The following is an 18,051-nucleotide window of genomic DNA, read 5'->3' on the forward strand; positions in this document are numbered from 1 at the left end:
AGTATAAAATCTCTTTCAGATTTTATCCTATAGAGTGAAGCCATGGACGAGAGTTATAGTGGTAAAGCCATTCTATTCCACATCTTCTGTAGAGGGATGTTTGAATGTCGAGTAAAATTCCTGCAGGTTACTTCCTGAATTAGGAGTTTACAAAGCTTCTAAGAGAATCAACGTGTTGACGTCATCACTGCATTTTCATTTGCTTTTAAAATAATTTAAGAGGAAAGAATATCTTTTATGTCAGCTGATGCTAAAGGCAGAACCAACTGCAATTACTCTTTTTACTTCAAGCAGCACACTAAGAGGATTACTTGACTGTCAACAATTTAAAAGGATGGCTAATACTCCCAATATTTTAAAATGTATTTTCTTGGGGTTTCACTGGATCTTTAAAATTAAAATTGAGGTGTTATTTTCCTCTAGAAAAACAGCCCTGTCTCAGAGGCTTTACAACCGGAATAGGAAACTTCCTTTTAAATACCCATTTACTTGCATTGAATTTATCCTAGAATTGCTTCTGTTTTTTGCCATGCTGTTAAAATACGCAATGATCTAAATTGAAGATGGAGTGAAAAAGAGGGCTGAAATTTTCTTTCTGCTTTTTCTAAGCCAGACCGAAACCAATCTTAACAGCATAATTGTATTTAAAATTATTTTATTGCTAGTAAATATTCATCTTGCTAGCCCGTAGTGTTCATTATATGCAGATTCATGTTTTATTCTAACCTAATTTAGACTTTTCTGCCTTGCATTTGACACAGTGTTACAGCCTTTCCGTTTTCTTTCGTGAATGGGCTTTGTTATAGTCAATCAGCTTAATTTTCTTTCCATTTTGAGTCCCCTATTTGTATTATTTCTGAATGTTGGCTCACTTTTATCTACTGGTTTTCATTCAGTGAACATCTTTTAAAGAAGAGAAATCATTGTTACTTCTCATTTCTAAGCAAAAGTTGAAAAATTAATAAAAAATAACCAGTTTCAACTACATCTCTGGTCAAGTGCATTCAGTTTTCCTAGGCTAATGTGTATTATGGATTTTAAGTTCTTGGAGGACATAGTATTCATCATCCTGTGCTATGATTGACCTCTGTAGCATTTCACCTACTCTGCCTATTTTAAGCTACTTTATAAACCTCTTCTTGATACATAAAGAATACTTTTTCTTAAAATCCTCTTTGCTTTGAAATTGTCTTTTTTTGACACCTTTATTACTTGTCAGCATGTGATCTTGATTGAATTTCTTATCTTCTTTCAGTTTCCTCCTCTGAAAACTGAGGATATTAATCAGCAGTCATCTCATTGGATTGTTGAGTTAAATGAGATAAGTTGTAGAGCCTGGCACATAATAAATGCTCCAAAAATATTATTCAAGCCATCCTTTTCTTTCCAGCCATCCTTATTATATCTTTCCCCTTTACTTGTTTATACCTCACTTGATTAGGAAGAATGGTATATGTATCTTTTTTTTTTTAAAGATTTTATTTATTTGACAGAGAGAGACACAGTGAGAGAGGGAACACGAGCAGGGGGAGTGGGAGAGGGAGAAGCAGGCTTCCCGCTGAGCGGGGAGCCCGATGCGGGGTTCGATCCCAGGACCTGGAATCATGACCTGAGCCAAAGGCAGACGCTTAACGACTGAGCCACCCAGGCACCCCTGGTGTATGTGTCTTAAATAAGTGACCACCTTCATGCTTTCCTCAAACTTTTATTATTTTCCTCAAACTTTTTTTAAAAAACTTCATTTTGAAATGATTACAGATTCATAGGGAATTGCAAAAATACAGAGAGGTCCCGTATATCCTTCACCCAGTTTTCCCTCAAAGGTAGCTATAGTACAAGATCAAAACCAGAAAATTGACACTGGTGCCATCCAGAGCTTATTCAGATTTCTCCAGTTTTATATGCACTTATTTTTGTGTGTGTGTCATGTGTATAGTTCTGTGCAATTTGATCACGTGTGTATTTGTGTAACCACCATCGCAATCAAGATACAGGAGACTGTATCCCTGACCATCAACCCAAGGCTTCCTTTTGCTCTCCTTTATAATTTCCCCGAACCCTTGGTAACCACTGATCAGTTCTCTAGCTTTCTAATTTTGTTACTCAGAATAGTATACAAATGGAGTCATGCCGCATGTGATCTTTAGAGATTGGCTTGTTTTACTCAGCATAATGCTTGTGAGATCATTCAAGTTGTTGTGTGTGTCAAATAGTCTGTTCCTTTTATTGCTGAGTTCTGTTCCATGGTGTGGATGCACCACAGTTTAACCGTCTGTCTAGTGGAAGGACATTTGGGTTGTTTACAGTTCTGGGTTATTACAAATAAAGCTGCTGTGAACATTTGTGTACAGGTGTTTTGTGCAGACCTAAGTTTTCGTTTCACTGGGATAAATGTTTAGGAGTATAGTTCCTGGATCAGGACTTTTTAAATGGACCATTGTAAGCTTCTTTGAAAATACATGCTAATGCCATATGCAAATATATAAAAGCAGTTATTTCTTAATGCCAGCCATTATAAATAATATAGTATCCTTTGTTTTAAAATATCTTTCTGTATAATTTGCAGCATCAGTGCAAAATATTGAATGCTGTCTTTTTGTACTGTAACTTTTTAAATTTTTTTATTTAAATTCAATTAATTAACAGAGTGTATTATTAGTTTCAGATCTTTTTGTACTGTAATATAATGTGTACTAAATAAATATTTCATTTTGTTAATGAATCCCCTTTCATACTGTATTGACATTTTTCTTGGGTATATTACTGTTCTCAGATACTAAATTCAAGTGGGGGACATATTTCAAGTAATGTTTTTTCTTTTTATCGATTCTTCGCAATGTGGTAGATGTTGAAATTTTAAAATACTTGTAAAGATAAGCATGAAAAGTCAGGAAGTCCATTAATTAATATCCAGCAATATTTCAAATAATCAGTAGACTAATGTTGGACTTTTGTTTTCCAACATAATGTTTGGGGTCCTAAGATGTTTTATAAACTCATTGTCTCCAAGATTAGTAATAAATAATGTCATTATTAAGGCAAAGCTACAAATACTGTTGACATGTGAAGAGCTCCTAATGATAATACCCATAGATTTAAGTAATGTTATTGAAGTTGGGCATCAAAAGTCAGCAGTAGGACAATATAAATTACATGTGGTGGACAGGCGTTAACTGGTTGATCAGCTTGGCTTTCCCAAATATATATAATAGCCTTAAAATAACTGATAAAGGGAAAGCTCTGTAAAAATTGGTAGAAGGGAAGGAAATGAAATGTAGAAAGCAGTGGTTCTTAACTCTGCTCATTTGAATAGGTAACTTTTAAAGTGAAACACATACCTTTCCCTGGGCCAGTTAAATTAGACTCTGGAAGTGGTGCCCAGGCATTGGTATTTTTAAAATGTTTCCAGGCAGTTTTCATGTTTAGCTGGGGTTGAGAACCGCTGACCCAACAGGAATGGCCTCTTCGTGCTCCTATTTCTTCACCTTAGAATTTGATAGTGTTTGTGCTGTAAGCATCTATCTCTTATGTATTGGACTACCATGGGTTCCACATACCTTTTATTTATGACTCTGTGGAGATGCCTGTTTTCCTAAGGGGGGGTGGGAGGTGAGCCACACTTGTAAATTGTGGACACATTGAAACTATAACACAGCTTTAATATGTGTAACAGAGGAGTGCCTGTCTTTGGACTGAAATACCCCAAACAGTGAGAAACTAAATCATTGACAAGCCAAAAGGAAACTAGTTTTCATCCGGGGCATATTATGGGTGGGACACTTTTTGGGAAATTGGGCATTTAAAAAACCTGCATGGGGTGTTCGGGTGAGAGGCCTCAGTTTTTACTGATAGATCCTATTGTCAGCCTTATTTAGTTTTTCTTTTTTTATTTCAATTTTTCCTTGGCAAAAGTGTAACGAGTGAAAGTATGCAAAGATGAGTACAGACAAAAAGAATTAATACCCCACCAATGTTCACAGCCTGATGTGAATTTTTCCACACCTTTTTCTATATTCATAAAAGTATTTTTAACAACATAAAGTTTGTCAGTTTTTTATTTTTAAAATAGGATCATACTCTCAACTTTATTATGAAGTGTTTCCTCCTTAATATATCATGGATATTTCTTTAGATATAACTAAATATAGATAGATCTAACTCTTATTTTCAAAAAATGAATAACATTTTCAATATGCCATAATGTATTGAGTCATTTGCCTGTGAATGGACATTCAGTGTTTCCTCTTTTTTTTTTAATTTCCCACAAACAGTGGTGTATCTTTATATATTTAAGCTTAGGTACTTTTGCTTTTGTTTGTAAAGTATTCTTATAATCTGTGGTTTGGTTTTGGTCAGATTTCTTAGTTTCTGGATACTTTCTTTGATACTGAGAATTAGTGGGCTAATAATGTCAATTGATTTCCAGTTAATTGGCTCCTAGGTATTAAGTTGGGCATTGGATAGGAGAATCAGTTATTTTAGAAATGGATATTAATAAATCCTAATGGCCGGAAATGTTTTTCATAGGCCCTAGAATCCCTAAGGTAGAGTACCTATACGGGAGGCCATCAGATGGGCTTCATGAGGTCCACGAACCATCTGATATTGATTGAAAAGTTGTGTATAAATTGTACATTTAATGGCTTTAACATCTTTTCAAAGGGGTTTTTATTGCCCCTCAAAATGGTTAAAAATTGGTAATACAGGTATCAGAGAGTAGTACTTAGTCTACAGAACCTGTAAAGGACTGAGCTGCCATTGATAGCACATTTTTAATCACAGTATCTTCTTTCTGTAAAGATCTGGATGGAAATACGTTTCTAATTTCCAGATGGCATAAGCCTAGGAGAGATGGCTAATGCAATAGCTAGCAGACTCCAGACTCAGAATAACCTGAATAGGTCATAATGATGTTCTAAAATCAGCAAGATGAAAGATATTAAAGATAAACATATGCAGGAACTAAAGAATCTTGGGCATGGAGGACAATCTCAGAGGCACCTAAGATGAAAAAGAGCTAGGAGTTGATTTGCCCGCAGGCTTGTGTGGGCTAACTCTGTGATGTGGCTGCTAAAAATATGAGTGAGTTGGACCACATTTGATGAATTGTGTTTGCATCTGAAAACCACATTTGAGGTGAAACACAAGCAAAGGAGGAAGACAAGGATAGCGATGGACTGAGATGTGAAGTCACATGAGCAACCACTGCAAAAGGAGTTTGGTTGTTGGATCTGAAGGAGAGGGTGTAAAAGAACAATGGTGGCAACCCTTGTAGATTAAGGAATAGGAAGACCAGAATGTTTGAATGAATGAATATTACAAGGCTAGGGATTTGACTTGACCTAAGCTCTTGTGAGAGTTCTCCAGTAATGGGGTGGGCTCTTCTAGAAAGCAGTGACTTCCCAGTGGAGCCCTTGGAGCGATGGGTGACTGGGGTAGGGCTGTAGAAGGTATTCCTGTTCTCAGTGATAACTATTTAACAGGACTTCAAAACTCTGTTAATTGGAATTTTATATTTCTCTCAAGTACTTTAATTCTAAAACAGGAGACAATTCCAGGATAATGTTGTAGGCTCTTTAAAAGTACTTTTATAGAAGGAGTGTTTTTGACTCACAGACTACATGATCAGTACAGGTGCTGCAACATTGAACTCTAATAGGTTTTTATCTGAAACTGTGATGTATGCATTATACCTCTGTTAAACCTGAAGTAGCTAGTCTAGACTTGTAGAGTGAGTGTGGTTAAAGATTTTATTTTTGTGACTTTAGAGAGAAGAAAAACCACATTCTTTTCAAGCTACAAAAAGAGTGAAAAAGGAAATTTCACCACTTCCGTGGCCTCAGGAAACAGGCACACTATCTCCATTAGACTAATTGTCTGAGTCCTGACTCAGATAATAGTAACACACCAGAGAATTGGTGTCCTGCTGTATCATTTACATAGGTGTGCCCCTCAGTGTGCATACTGCCCTGTGAAAATGGATCTTTAGTATTTAAGTTGGTTAACAGAGATATCTTTTATTACCCCTCAAATAGTCAAAACAATATAAAAGACCGTTAGGTTATAGAAATGGGTATTGTCCAAAGTATTTTCTATAAAGCTTTTTAAAAAAACAAACGCCGTGTCTCCCAATAGCAGTTTTAAAAGAGATTGGGGGCTGCTGCCTCTTAGGACCCCATGGTTTCACTCCTTTTTATAGGGCCCTAGAGGTTTAGGTCAAGGTTTAAGATGGGCTCCACCACTCACTGGCTGTGCGGCCCTGACGTCCCAGGAAAGATAGTGCTGGTGCTTCTAGCATTGTGAGAAAGCATGGTGCTGGGGGGATCGGGAGAACTCAGTACCCGTTCTGTTCCTGTATCTTCTGCTCTCACCTCGTGATCTTCTTTCTGTTTTTCCTGATTCAACAGATACTGTCATCTGTATGTCATGTACTATCTTGAAAATAGCACATCTAAAACTAATTTTTTTTATCCCCATCCCCACCCCACCCCTTCCTCTTCTCATCCTAAACCTGCTCCTCTCTCCTCCTGTCTCCTCTTTTTCTTTCCTTTTTTTTTTTTTTTAAGATTTTATTTATTTGCGAGAGAGAGAATGAGAGACAGAGAGCACGAGAGGGAGGAGGGTCAGAGGGAGAAGCAGACTCCCCACTGAGCAGGGAGCCCGATGCGGGACTCGATCCCGGGACTCCAGGATCATGACCTGAGCCGAAGGCAGTCGCTTAACCAACTGAGCCACCCAGGCGCCCTGTCTCCTCTTTTTCATCCATGGGTACCACTCACCAGAGGTAGCACTGGGAGAGGCTAACATTGCAAGCTTTGGAGTCCTACTGTCTTGGATTAAATTCCGGCTCTATCACTATTGCCACGTGGCATTGAACAAGTTACTTAATGTCTGTCTCTAAATTTCACTTTCTTCAATTATAAAATCAGTGTGGTAACCATCTATCTTATAGAATCGGGAGAATTCAGGGAGATACATACATGTTAGCATTCAGTATGGCTGCTGATGCCTAAGTGAGTGCACAATATGCACTTATTATTTATAACTCAAGCTAGAAGTGATGATGTAATCCTTAATTCTTCTTTCCCCTCACCTAAGCATCCTTAGTGCTGTTCATTCTACCTCAGTAGTCTTTCCTCTTTCTCATCACTGCTTTTAGGTCAGGGTTTTTTAAGTTGAATTTATCATACTCAAAGAGGTTCATAATCCCTTGAAATTGTATGTACATCTTTTGACATATGTGTGTTTTTCCTAAGGAGAGGGCTTTTAGCCTTTGTCATTGACTTTCACACGGGTTAGTGACCCACGAAATGTTAATAACTACTGGCTTCGACTCTTATCTCTAGCCTATATCCAGTAGCATACACACTGACATTCCTCCTCTCGGCTCCACTCCTGTTATCTCTTTGCACTGTTGCCCAGTTAATTTTTTTTTTATTTTTTAACGTTTTTACATCAACGCCCTGCTAACACGGTTATGTTGACTCCTTGTTGCCTACAGTAGTGGTTCTCCCCCCAGACCACATACTAGAATCACATGGGAAGCTTTTAAAGAAATACCCAGGTTCCATCCTAGACCAGTTAATTGATACTAACAAATAACAGGCATCAATATTTTGTTTTAAAGCTTCCCAGGAGATTTTTTTTTTTTAAGATTTTATTTATTTATTTGGCAGAGAGCACAAGTAGGCAGAGCGGCAGGCAGAGGGAGAGGGAGAAGCAGGCTCTCCGCTGAGCAGGGAGCCCGATGTGGGGCTCAATCCCAGGACCCCGGATCATGACCTGTGCCGAAGGCAGCGGCTTAACCGACTGAGCCATGCAGACTCCCCTTCCCAGGAGATTTTAATGTGTAGCCAGACTTGAGAGCCTCAGGGCTACAGGATAATGGCCGAACTTGTTAGCATGGCACTTAAAAGTCCTCAGCAACCCAGTGCTGATCTATCTCTTCAGCCTGATCTGCGTCCCCTCCCATTCATATCCCATCACTTGCTCTCTGGATTTATACTTTTGCTATTCCCAGAACATTCTGTGTTGTTTCCTCCCGCTGAGCTTTTGCCTGTACTGCTCACTCTGCCTAAAATGCCTTTCACCCTTCTCTGCCTGGTCATTTGAATCATAAAACAAACCTTTCCCAACCCCCAAAGAGAATTGCAATGCTACTTTTGTACAAATTTCTATTATAGGCCTTAAAGTGTATTATAATTACTTGTGTATCTGTCTTCCACATTACACTGAACTCCTAGAAGGTAGGATGCTTCTTTATTTCATTTCTCTAGTGTTGACACCAGGTTTAAGAAGCTAATGAGAGTCTGTCTAATGAATGAGTAAATGACAGTGAACAAACAGCAGCCTACTCTGGGGAATCTGGAAATCCACAGGGTTGGGGAAAGTAAAATGTGGTATACTAGCTGTGGTAAGGAATGCTCAGCAGAAGTTTTATCCTCTGCTATTGCTCTTCCATACCTTTATAAGAATGAAAGATCAATATATGGAGTTTCTCATCTGAGACTAGGAAAGTCAAGACCAGCTTTGAAAACATCTCCAAACACTATTGAATATTATCAAACATAATAGCGTAAAGTTGTATCATGTTTGTCTCCTGAGACTCCAGAGATTTCTGAATGAGAGATGGAGAATCAGCCATTATGATGATGGCAGCTTTATTTTCCTCAGTGGATTATCCTAACTTAGTTACTGATTTAAAGACACCCTTATATGGACAGTTCTTCAGACATCATATGTTTCTAATTTTGATCTCACCTCTGGCCTTTATGTTTAACTGCTGCCTAGTCCTTCTGTTGGCTATTTTTAATACTTTTTTTCTCTGTGTGTCTCAGAATTGTCCAACACATTCTAAAGAATAGTAACTTCAATGTGATTTATTCTTCCTGTTTCTTCAGTGCCCAGGATTAATTTAATGGTGATTTCAGAAGAGATTACTTTAGTAAATGATCTGAGAGAGGTTCTTTTGGATATTGTTTGGGGGATGTCTTGGGTTGTTTATTTGCCTTTTATCTTAGTTATTTTTCCTGAACCCCCTACTACACTCTTACGAGAAGAGATGGCTTATTTAACACTTATACAAAGGACAGTGAGTACTAGTCTGATGTCATGGGTTGGGTGTACATTGTTCTGATATGCTGTGTATGAACAACTAGAATACCCTTTGTCTAACTGGCTTCTGATTATTTTATAATCTTATAAGCTTGAATAATAAGGACAAGATTTTTCTTATATCAGAATGTTAGTTGGAATGTATTAATATGCTGTCCTTTTATGCTTCCATTCATCTTATTTAAAAAGTATTTTAAAAAGCCTTAAAGAAATCTGGATTTATCAAGAGCCCCTCCTTTAAATGTGTTTACATAAAAGGATCTCAATCTGTGAAACTAAAAAGAGTAATTTTTAGTCATTTTTAAAGAGGATTTTTAGGAACAGATGTGAGTCAAAGAATTGGGAAATGCACGCTTTCCTGGCAACTGTAAAGACAGGAAAATATAATGTCAACCAACTCTTACAATGACCGCATTAAGGTCTAAAATGGATAATTGTCTATTATTTCACAGTCTACAATCAACCACAGATACCCCGGTACTGTCTGTCCACTCTTCTTTTGGTGAGCCAGGACCTACAGAGAGGAACTGGTCCGTGGTGTTTCTGAGAATGGCTTCTTGGATTATTATAATTACTTGGCTATTAGAATTCTTAGAGCTGAGTTGTTAATCCTCTGGTTTTTTGCTGCTTTGAAAAGTGAGCACCCATCATTGGAGCACTGTTTTAAATGAACTATTTACAATTATATATGTCTATCATCAAGAGATTAGGCTATGCCACCCCCACCCCTGGAAGAAACTAGCCACCTACTGGGTTCTTGTAGCAAGTGAAATTAGAATCTCTTATATGTCAACAGACCACATCCATTGACAGCAGAGCTATCAAAAGTTAGAGAATACATTCTTGATTTCCCAAGTATCTTGGTAAATTAGTGCCAAGTATTGTATTCTGCCACACACTTAAGCATTTGCCCTTCAAAGAAACCTTACAAATACATAAGAACATATTTAAAATTATTAATAATAAAACCGGTGGCTTTGGGCTGTTATTATGAGGATCCTTTCTTTCTTACCCTGCAAGTTCCCTATTCATCCAAAATAAGATGGAGAGGGAACCTAAAAACCCAGAACCCCAAAGTAGATTCTCTACCACATACAGGTGGTTTAACCTGGAATCCCCCTTCATTGTTACTTTCTATAGCTAAAAATATATATGTAACTAAAAAATATATAAATATATTTTATATATAGAAATCTGTGCCAAGTACTGTTCTGAGTGCTATATGTACATTAACTCATTTTCTGAACAATCCTTGGAAGTGGGTTCTTATCCTTATATTACAGGTGGGCGGAGAGAATTCTGAGTAACTCGCCAATGGTCACAAAGCTAGTAAACTTTGATTTGAATGATCCCAGCAGTATGACTCTGTTAAGTGTTCTACAGCCCCCTTTTCCTTAGAAAGTCTTAAATCTCAAGTGAGAAGGTATAGTAGCTCTTACCCTGACAAGACTGTACATGCTCTTGAAGTAAGCTCGATTGCTGTGAAGCAGTGTGCATTGGAATAACAAAAATTAATACTTGGTGCTAATGTACCAAAAGCTTTTGGAGGTCAGTAGCCTGTTGCCTGAATCTTAATAGTTCTCTTGTAATTGGATCAAATAAACGGAGAAGTGGGTGTTTATGATCCACAGTTCAGCCCGGCGCGTTAATCCACGTGCTGGCCACCAGCACAGGAGTGGCAACAAAGTTTGATTTGTGGTGGGTGCAATTTGCCTTCGTATTATCTGTAAAAAAGAGGTTTCTAAACAAATAAATAGTATGAGATTGCAGGCATTTTTCCTTATTTCAACAGACTATTTTCAAGTACTTTTGCCTTAAAAATGGAGAGAACTCACTTTAACGTTTTATTAATAGATTCAAGTAATAAGGCTGCATTTAAAAGTATTTTCAGTGTGGATTTATGACTACCTTGAAGCCAAATTAGAGTAAAATGAGTAAGATTTTGTTACTTTTGAAATACTTTGAAATATCTTTTGAAATACTGTGCCTTTAAATCTAATGTTTTCCTAAAACTTCAAATTACGGTACATTTGTTTGTTGTTTTGGGTTAGCTTGAATACTAATAAATTACAGCAGTTCAGATTGTACTTAATAAGCTTGTGCTTGTTTTTTCATTTAAGGTGTATGTATTACATAAAATACTAGTGCTCATTTGTTCAAATCTGGCTGCTAGGCTGTGTCTGTGTAACCCTTTGAAGCAGAGCATCTTATATCAGCAAATGCAGAAGTGTTGCCCCAAGAGAAAGGAGGCAACTCCTAGTTTCCGAGTAGAGGAGGGGCAGTCTCTGCTCTTTTAACTGAGTGGAGGCTAATGTTGGGGCTCATGGAAACATGTCTGACCCTGTGCTCTAGTGTGATTCTCCGTGAATTCCAGACAAAGGGAGAACAATTAAAAGCATATTTAGCACCTACTACCTACCAGGTACTCTCTTTAGCAGTATAACTATGTCTATATATTCATGCACGTTTGTCTGTCTACCTTGCTGTTATGCATAAACGTATGAATTTATTTAATAAAATGTTTATATATTAAGCACTAGTGTTTTACATGCTTTACAAACATAAACTCGTTTAATCTTCATAATAACCATATGAAGTGTGTATATTACTATCCCCATTTTAAAGATGGTAAAACTAAGACATAGCAAGAGTAATTGCCTAAGGTCAGCAACTACTGATGATGAAGCTAGAATTTGAACCCAGACAGAGATGAATTCTGAATCCAGTCCATTCCCCAGACATACATTATAGCTCTCCTTTTTCTTTACCTTTGCTTAGGCCATTGCTTCTCCATAATGTTCTTTCCATTCCTTTTGCTCTTGAAAGCTCACCAGCATGCAGAGTCTCAGTTCAACTGTCACTTCCTCCAATATGCCTTTCCTGATGAACCCAACTGGAAGCCTCTAATTAGATTCCTAATGGAATGAAATTTTACCCTTTGAGATACTCTCTTCTATGTAGAAAGTTTATATTTACTATCATATCTCATACCAGATGATAAGCCGCTTGAAGGCAGAACTGTCATTCACACTATTTTCTGCTATAGTCGTGGGCATCCTGCCATTTATACAAATGTTACAGAGGCTTGGGAGTTTCATGATGGCAGGAACCAGCTGTTCAAATGTTTGTTAAACGGGTGACTGTTAGGAATGTATGCAGAGGGTAAAATTTCCCAGTATTATTCTAAGATACTTTAAAAAATCAACTATGTTAATGGGGTGCCTGGGTGGCTCAGTTGTTAAGCGTCTGCCTCTGGCTCAGGTCATGATCCCAGGGTCCTGGAATCGAGCCCCTGCATCGGGCTCCCTGCTCAGTGGGAAGCCTGCTTCTCCCTCTCCTGCTCCCCCTGCTTGTGTTCCCTCTCTCGCTGTGTCTCTCTCTGTCAAATAAATAAAATCTTTTAAAAAAAATCAACTGTTAAAATAAGTATTAAAACAACAGCAGTAATACTGCTTTTATATTCACAGTCCTGATATAAATTGTGTTATAATGAATAGGGGCACCTGGGTGGCTCAGTCGGTTGAGCATCTGACTCGATTTCAGATCAGGTTATGATCTCAGGGTCCTGGGATCAAGCCCTGCTTCTGGGTTCTGCACTCAGTGAGGAGTCTAGTTGAGGATTCTCTCCCTCTCCCTCTATGCCTCCCCCCCTTCCCACCCCTGCTCATGCTTGCAGGCACATGCACACTCTCAAATATAAATAAATCTTAAAAAAAAATAATAAAGCATGCTGAATTAACTCCTTACCAAGGTTTTTATTTTTATTTTATTTTTTTAAAAGTATTTATTTGACAGAGAGAGATAGCAAGAGCAGGAACACAAGCAGGGGGAGTGGGAGAGGGAGAAGCAGGCTTCCCGCTGAGCAGGGAGTGGGATGCGGTGCTTGATTCCAGGACCCCGGGATCATGACCTGAGCCGAAGGCAGACGCTTAAGGGACTGAGCCACCCGGGCGCTCCTTACCAAGGTTTTTAAAAAGAATTGTCTTTAAGAGTTTGCTACTATGCGTGTCTTTTATTTATTTACTTATTTGTTTATTTATTTATTTATAGCTTACCAAAAAAGAATGCTCTTTTGGAGTTAGATTTTTCTGTTCATGTGTGGGTAAATTGGTACTCTAATCCATTTTTGAAGTATTTTGACAGATTGAATAGCTATAAACTGTGCCCATATAATCACTCTGAAGCCTAGGATGAAAGAATCATCTCTTTAGCATATATGTGTAGTTGTAGCATTGAAGGCCCCATATATTTGTTTCAAATTATAGAATAGAATAGAATAGAATAGAGAACTTCCGATTTTAGCAGTTTTATAATCAGACCATATCACTGTTTCATTTTATTTTGATTAACATAATAGTTGATTTGATAAAGTAAATACAGTAATCAGAATTGTGAATTTTAAGAATAACAGACATCAATTAGTCTTCAAAGGTTTAATTTGGAGATACAGGGATGGAATGATACAGACTTTTTGAAGATATGTATATCAGTGAGATTTTGCTGTGTAACAAATCACCTAATAGTAGTGACTTAGAAAAATAAGCATATATTATGTCTTACAATTCTGTAGGTCACCTGGGTGGTTCTTTTGGTTTGGGCTAGCCTGGCTGGTCTCTGCAATCAGCAGGCAGCTTGGCTGGGGCCACATGGTCTTGGATGGCCTCCCTCACATGTCCTGCAGTCGTCATGCTGGCCGGTGTGGGGGCCTCGGCAGCAGATTGTGCATCTTTGCTCCATGTGGTCTTCTCATCCTCAGTAGGCTAGCCAGGGCTTCTTCAGGTGACGTTCTTGGGGTTCCACAGTGCAGCAAGAGAGGGCAAGCAAGCTCCAGTGGGTCAGCACTTCTCAAATTTGCCCTTGTCCTTCTGGCCAAATCAGAGTCAGTGTGGAAAGGGACTATCCAAGGGTAGATGCAGGGAAGCAGGAATAAATAGGGGGTCATCACTGCAACGGGCTGCCAAGATATGGAATTCATAGGTACTTATTTAGTCAGTGTCCCTAAATTCTGATGCAACCTTAGGCCAGCAACATGAAGTGATAAAATAGAGAAAAAATGAGCAGGCTATCAAAGCTACAGTTTTCAGATAGTTTATAGACCCTAGGTTCCCCTGAAATACTTAATAATCATTTGAAGCCCGTTTCGGCATTTTATTTTTTGAAGCTTTGAGCTATACAAGTGGGGAGCCTTTCTTCCTCCCTCAGTAAATATCCCAAATTGATCTTCAGCAAGGATAGAAGGGGTGTGATCATAATGGCTACCGCCACTTAGTGCGAGCTCCCGTGTGCTGGTGTTGTGTCAGAGAGCTCGGACACTGGCCCTTACTGTTGGCATTATTATCCCTGTTTTACAGGAGAGGAAGCAGACTCGCAGAGGTCATATGGCTGGTCGGTGGGAGGCTACATTTTGAACCCAGGTCCTTCTGACTCCATAGCTACATCCAAAGAAGAGTTGCTTACTAGTGGGTTGATCGTGTTTTTTTCCAGCATGAAGCCTTTGAGTATTTTATGTCACCCTTGAAAAACTGGGAACCATGGAGAACCAGGAGGGATTTTTTTCCCTTTCTACTCTTTCCCTACTCTACAACCTCACTAGTTGGACCAAATAACCATGTTTAACTTGAAGGTGATAAAAGCTCAGAATAGGAAATTTACTGCTGTTTCCAGATGTAATTTTTAAATCTTTTGGAATAACTGATCCCTCCATCATGTCACCATGACTCTTCTAAGGTTCCAAAGTAAAATTTAGAATCCTGAGATATTCTGGAACATACATTTAAAATGTCATTAGAAGATAACCTTCATTTAAAAAATCAACTGCTCCTCTCCCCAACTCTTACCCCCATGTGCGCTCCCAGAGCCCAGCGCATATAACTGTCTCTTCATACTCACCAGAACATTGTGTTTGCCTGGGTGGGTCTATCCTTCTCACCAGAGTGTGAGCTTCTAGAACATAGAGCCCTTGTCTGTCCTCTCTGTACCAGCAGCACCTAGCCCCACGTGGGAGCATTCCAGTATCTGCTATGTGATTTTATAACTGAATTCCATGCCTGGGGAGGAATTATTTTCTTCTCCCTCCTTTTGGTCTGTTTTTCCTCTTTTGGTCCTTTCTCCTTTCTAGATCATTTTTCTTCCCCTTTCAGGCTGTCTCTAGTCTTCAGCTTTCCTCAGCTTTCCTTTTCTCCCACTAGCTCATTAGTCATTTTTATATTCACTTCATGTTGAATATAAAATATTCATGAATATATCCAAGATACATTGAGTTCAATAAAATATGTTATTAAAATTAATTTTCCCTGTTATTTTCACTTTTTTAACCTTACTATGAGAAAATTTAAAATTATGTATGTGGCTACTCTAGAGGGTCGATATCCAGGTGAATTCATTAATGCGAGTTCATAAAAACAGTTGTTTTTGTTTCAATTGCGTGGATCTCTTACACTAAAGATCCCATAGATCACCATCTTCCACTCACATAACGCCGCCTCCTCTCCTGCCTCCCCTACCACCAGAAATTCAGGAGGATGAATGGGGTGAATTTACCTTGCTTTTAATAATGCACACAGATTTTTCTCTACTGTCATAAGTATGCCTGGAACAAAAGTACAGTTGACTCTTAAATTATTTTCACTAATGAAAAGGAAGCAGCAGAGTGACTAATGTATATTGGAGGATACACTATTTTCTTTGGAATGTTTGGGTTCTTCCATTTTGGAACAGGTGTGGCCACTGTTGAAAGAAACAGTGGAGTCATACTCAGCATATTTGACACATGAGAAACTGAAAAACTGCTCAGCGTTCCCTGCCTTCCATATAATGGATGTGGGATTCATCATATTGTTCCTTTGCAGTGCAAACACCAGTGCCTAAGTAAACTTGGTGTATTTGCTTTTTCTTTCTGGGTTAGAGAAGAAATCATGTTTTAGCTCCGAACTGTGATGTAATCAGTTAAGGATAATTGTGTCAAAAATAGCCTCACAACATCCTCTTTTGGCATTAAGGATTCCAGAATTGCTGTGGATCACTAAGAATTATATTGATCTGAGGTTAATCATCTTTGATTAGTGCTAACTTGTTCCCTTTGGCATGGAGTGGGAAATTGCCCACCTCCAATGACTTTGGCTTGGGATGGTGGTGAGTGCACATCGGCTACCATCTCGTGGGGGTGGAGCAAGTACAGCTTACAGCTGGGCATCGGGGGGTGGAATCCCAGACTAGCAGCTAGCAGTTTTTGTGAACAGCCTGGAGAGGGGGTCTGTGCTGGTGTTTATCATCTCATGCCGATGGGAATCAACCTGTTTACCACTTTGGGTGTTTGTGCCATAGGTGGATAGTGCTTCATAAGGGCACAGTCAGGTCTTAAGGATCCATGTTATGGGATACCTGCCTGTGACAGAGAGTCAAGGAGTGAGCCAGCCCCTGGAGCACAGACCTGGGATTTGGGAGTTGAGTAGGAAAAAAATCTCTTGAATTCTACACTGACACAACATTTTAAAATCAGGAAAACAAACAACTCTGAAAAGATCTCTAGGATTATAGCTAAACAGTTAATATGGAAGATGTGTCCTAGAGAGGTTAGGAGGGGGATGGAATAATCCAGTGCTGATTCAGAGTGAAACTTTGGACAAGTCATTGAATTTCCCTGTTTTACCCATCTGTTTAAAAAAAGGAGGGGAGGGGGATAATATCTCCCAGAGGTGTTTGGAGTTTTGATTGATGTTTGAATGTGTTTTGATATCTTTCATAAAGTGACCAGTCAGACCAAAGTATGTCATCAGAACTCAAATGTCTAAAACAAACTAATCTTAACCATCTTGAGTAGATGTTAAGCAGTTCTCTGGCTTTGATATAAACTGTACTTATTAAGGAAGTGTATATATTTTAAAGAAAGTTCTATGTTACCTCTAATTTTCTTTGGAATGTCACATGTATGCTTGGGGTCTTTAGCTGTTAACCTGAGTTTCAACATGCCTTATAGATGGTCAGTCACCTAGAGGGGACAGTTTACCAGTTCCAGCCACCCAGGCAGTTAAATGCATTTCAAAATGCTTCTTGCCAAGGATGATGGCCTTTTGTAAATATTTGAGATGTTTGTTCTCAGTTCTAATTTATTAGTGAACCTGTGTCCTCATAGCAACTCCTTGGGAGGTGCAGAAGACAAAGCAAGTAAGTGACATGAGCTCATTCTGTATCAAGAAAAAAAGCTTTCATTGAAGGGTACTTGTTGATAGACTTCTTAGTATGTATATTTGATGCCTATTTAATTTAACGTCGTACCGCATCTAATCACACTGTTTAAAGAATCTGACGGAATGTCCTTTTACTCTGCTTTTCCTTATGAGGAGCAAACAGCACTGCCACCGTGTTGTCAAAGTTCTGTCTGATTTGAATGTGCTTAAAACTCAAGTGAATGCCTGTCGTGAAAAAGAGCTTATGCTTTCTCTTTGTCAGTACTTGCGAAAACATCTTAAAAGAAGTTAGTATTATTGGACTGAATTCAGTAATTAGCATAATCATGATGCTATGTATTGTTCAGCAGAGCACGCCCCTTGGCCAAATTTCCCATTAAGAGGACACCGATGTTGTCCTAGTGAATAAATCCCGGCACACATGATGCAAATCAGCGAGTTCCTGCCTGTGGCGCCGGTGCGGTTAATTTTAGCCAGGGTTTGTTCGATGAGTTGTAAAACTGTTCACCCAAGTAGAAGTTAGTAAGCTGAAATGTGACTTCTCGGCCTAATGTGATAGGATATCTATTTTAGACTTCAGATTGTGTTTATGGTCGGGAGAGCAGTCTTCTGAAGAATTTCGGCTCAGATTTCCTTTGAAAGTGCTTGTAAGTAGTGGGTGGATTTTTAAGATTTCTCTTTGTTCTTTTCTCCTTAAATCTTCCTATAGTAATTTTTCATCTCTTGGGAAAACTGGAAACTTTGGGGTGGG

At 38.6% G+C, this 18,051-nt stretch overlaps 1 protein-coding gene across 5 annotated transcripts in view; it reads left to right on the plus strand.

Annotated features, from left to right (window-relative positions):
* SLC20A2 (solute carrier family 20 member 2) overlaps positions 1-18,051 on the plus strand; it is a 104,974-nt gene that overhangs the window by 14,856 nt on the left and 72,067 nt on the right. For 2 of the 5 annotated variants that reach the window (XM_027599912.2, XM_027599916.2), the window contains exon 1: positions 17,723-17,947. The exons of the other annotated variants lie outside the window; for them this stretch is intronic. The gene's annotated coding sequence lies outside the window, so the exon portion shown is untranslated. Of the gene's footprint in view, positions 1-17,722; positions 17,948-18,051 lie in introns of those variants that run through there. 5 annotated transcript variants of the gene reach the window in all.

Source organism: Zalophus californianus, chromosome 2 (assembly GCF_009762305.2).
Source record: "Zalophus californianus isolate mZalCal1 chromosome 2, mZalCal1.pri.v2, whole genome shotgun sequence".
In the NCBI taxonomy this organism is placed as follows: Eukaryota; Metazoa; Chordata; class Mammalia; order Carnivora; family Otariidae; genus Zalophus; species Zalophus californianus.